This window comes from Leopardus geoffroyi, chromosome C2, assembly GCF_018350155.1.
Source record: "Leopardus geoffroyi isolate Oge1 chromosome C2, O.geoffroyi_Oge1_pat1.0, whole genome shotgun sequence".
NCBI classification, from domain to species: domain Eukaryota; kingdom Metazoa; phylum Chordata; class Mammalia; order Carnivora; family Felidae; genus Leopardus; species Leopardus geoffroyi.
In genome coordinates, this window is record NC_059333.1 from 105,278,192 (window position 1) to 105,281,767 (window position 3,576).

The window sequence follows — 3,576 nt, forward strand, 5'->3', positions numbered from 1 at the left end:
ACTTGCCCCAGAGATCTCAGAACAGAAGCAAATGCATTTCTGCTTGAGCTATTATTTATCTGCCAAAGAGAATCTTCCTGACCAGTAATCCTGCTAACCTTTTATGGGAAATTTGACTTCTGGGCTTCAGTATAGATATTAAATTCACAGTGAAACCGTGGAAGACTCCCATTCATTAAAAATTTCATTCATACTCTCAAAGCTGGAAACAAGAAACCACAGTTTGGATTATAGGGATAGCCACTCTAAATGACCCAAGTGAACAATTGTTTCCGTCATGATATGTTTCCTGTGAATTCCAAGGGAATTCATGAAATAGAAACATTTTCTTATTTCACTTTTTATTGTAGATGCTAAGGTTTTGTTGGGAGGTTACTTGGGTACAGGGCAGGGGTGTTTCCAGAGGCTATGGAATTGGGCTGTGTTAAAGGACCCTGGATACAGAATTTGCCTGGATTGAAAGGATCTAGAGATTTTCCACTGGCCACAAATACAGGATCTATCACTGACTTGATTCATAAACTTGACAAGTCACTTTGTCTTTCCAGGCTTCATTTCTCTTCTTCAAGAAAAGGTGAAATGGCCTTTCTATGCTGAGGGTCCAAATGACATTGCTTTGGGTTCCAGTCATAACTTAAAGGGAAACTTGCACAATGTCCGGAGCCCTTGACGTCCTGAAAAGGGAGGAGGATGTCCTCTAATTCCTTGCAGCAGAACTCGCTTAGATGACACTAACATTGACTTCCAAACAGAACAGTACATCTACCGAAAAGAAAGTGATGGTGCATTACAAATCTAGAGAGATCTATGAGAAGCTTCTGCCGGCAGCTTGTTCCATTGTTGCCATCAAAAACCCGGCTAATGTCAGCATCATATTCTAGGAACACTGGCCACTGGGCTGTGCTCAACTCGACGGCTCTCACTGGAGCCCCTCCTACTGTGGGCCACTTCACTCCTGGAACCTTCACTAGCCAGGTCCAGGCTGCCTTCCGGGAACCGTGTCTTCTGCTGGTCACTGATTCAGGGCTGACCACCAGCCTCTCATAGAGGTGTCTTATATTAACCTGCCTACCGTTGCTCTGTGTAACCCAGACTCTCCACGGTGCTGTGTGGACACTGCCATCCCACACAACAGCAAGGGAGCTCACTCAGTGGGTCCGGGGTGGTGGATGCTGACCTGGGAGGTTCTGCACACACTCCCGTGCACCATCTCCCATGAACACCCGTGGGAGGCCACACCTGACCTCTCCTTCCACAGAGATCCTGAAGAGACTGAGAAGGAAGAGCAGGCTGATGCTGAAAAGGCTGTGACCAAGGAGGGATTTCCAGGTGAATGGACTGCCCCGGGTCCCGAATTTACTGCTACTCAACCTGAGGTCTCAGGTGGTCTGAGGCATGCGGGGTCCTCAGTGCCGGTCCAGCAGTTCCCTACTGAAGACTGGGGCTCTCAGCCACTGCTCAGGACTGGGCTGCAGCTCCCACTGCTCGGGCCCCTGAATGGGTGGGAACAACCCCTGAGGGATCCTAAGTTGCTCCGTCCACAGACTCTTAAACAGAAATGGAAATAAGGTTGATGGAAAACAAACAGTTCCCCCCCAAAAAGTAAAGGAGAAATGGGACCAAGTGGTCACTAAGTTTCCTTCTGAATCTAAAAATGCTGTGATTTTGTAAATGACTCTCTAGTAGCCCTCATTTAAGGGACAATTTATCAGGCACTTTGGAAGGATGAATACAATTTTTTGGCTTGTAACTTCAGTCAGTTAATTAAACAAATATGTATGGATAGCCAATTATGCACTTGGCATTCTACTTGGTGCTGGAGAAACATAGGACAAAGGTCATAATGCCCTGCCCTTGCAGGCTACGGAGAGACATGACAGCTGTGTTCCAGAATCAGCAATGGCCTGAGCTTTCTATTTCTGAGTCTATTGTGTCCTTAGTTTGCTCACTGTAAAACGGAGTCAAGTTCTGGTAATTTACTATCTCCTCTACTAGCACAGAAGACAGGAATTTTGTTTCTTTTATTGATTGTTATATCTTCAATAACTGGAAGAATGCCCACCACAATGTTGGTGATTGATGTACAAGGTGTAATAATGGAGTGCAGATGTGAAGGATATATTTAAAGGTGGTAGAAGAATGAACCAATACAATGGTCTTCAAACTCCAGTATGCATACCCCAAAAGAGTTTACAAAGACTTTCCATGAAATGGATGGGGATAGATAGCTTTAGGGGAATCAATTTCCAGATCCTCAGCTTCCACACCAACCATTTCTCAAAGGTGATCTGCCTGGGAACTGCTGAAAAGTTGTCCTGCTGACATTTCCCCCCATCTTCCCTTTTACAGGCTTCCCTTAATAAATGAATGCCTTTTCTTCCAGGCTTATTGAGATGCATTCCCTGAGGTGGTAAAAAGCACTGGAGAAGAAATGTTTAGGGGTAAATGACTCTAATGACTGGCTAATACCTTTTGCAAGTCAAGTGGTTTCCAATGCTTTTGTCAACAAAATTTAAGTAGAACCTAATGGAATTGTCATTCGATAGATTGTTAAAAATAATTTTTGATGGTAGATTAATCACAATGTGATATTTGGCATATACTTCAAAGGGAACTCAAGGAACTGATTGACATTGCTGTAACAAGACTCCTTCCATTTCCACCTACTTATTAATGAACAAGTTTTCTCAAAGGTTAACATCTATAAAAACCAAAATGGAGGGGCACCTGGGTGGCTCAGTCGGTTTAAGCATCTGACTTCGGCCCAGGTCATGATCTTGTGGTTCATGAGTTCAAGCCCCACATCTGGCTCTGTGCTGACAGTTCAGAGCCTGGAGTCTGCTTTGGATTCTGTGACTCCCTCTCTCTCTCTGCCCCTCACCTGCTCTCTCTCTCACTCTCTCTCAAAAATAAACGAACATTAAAAAAAACAAACAAAAATGGAGGTAGACACAATGGAGAACTCTAGTCTTATTCTGTTAATAAGTAATATTCATTGAATACTTGAATGAGTTGGAAATGAAAACAAGCTCCTCTCAATAAAAGGTGCATTTCCAATATAATTTTCCTTTTTATTCCACAGTTGTTCAAAGTTTATAATATATTTATATTGTTTTAATTGATTAATGATAGTGATTCTCATAGTAACAATATAGAAGAATTTTATCACTTAGAACCTTATGGTCACAGGAGACTTTCAAAATTTTAAATTGATATTTATATACTATGTTTGTGCAAAGAAATTTGATAGGGTGATCAATAAAATATGTCAAAAAATGAAATAAAATTACATTAGGACTAAATCTTCAGGGGGAAGTGGAATGGAAATATAAATTCAAGAATAAGTAAATGATATAAATATAAAATTTCCAACAGTTAAAGAAGAGCTTGCTCAGAGGGCGCCTGGGTGGCTCAGTTGGTTAAGCATCCGACTTCAGCTCAGGTCATGATCTCAGTCTGTGAGTTTGAGCCCTGCGTCGGGCTCTGTGCTGACAGCTCAGAGCCTGGAACCTGCTTCAGATTCTGTGTCTCCCTCTCTCTCTGCCCCTCCCCTGCTCATGCTCTGTCTCTCTCTGT

The 3,576-nt window shown here is 42.8% G+C and overlaps 1 pseudogene; it reads left to right on the forward strand.

Annotated features, from left to right (window-relative positions):
• Nucleotides 1–653: 653 nt before the first annotated feature.
• On the forward strand, nucleotides 654–1,960 carry LOC123611316 (annotated as a pseudogene).
• The last annotated feature ends 1,616 nt before the right edge of the window (nucleotides 1,961–3,576 follow it).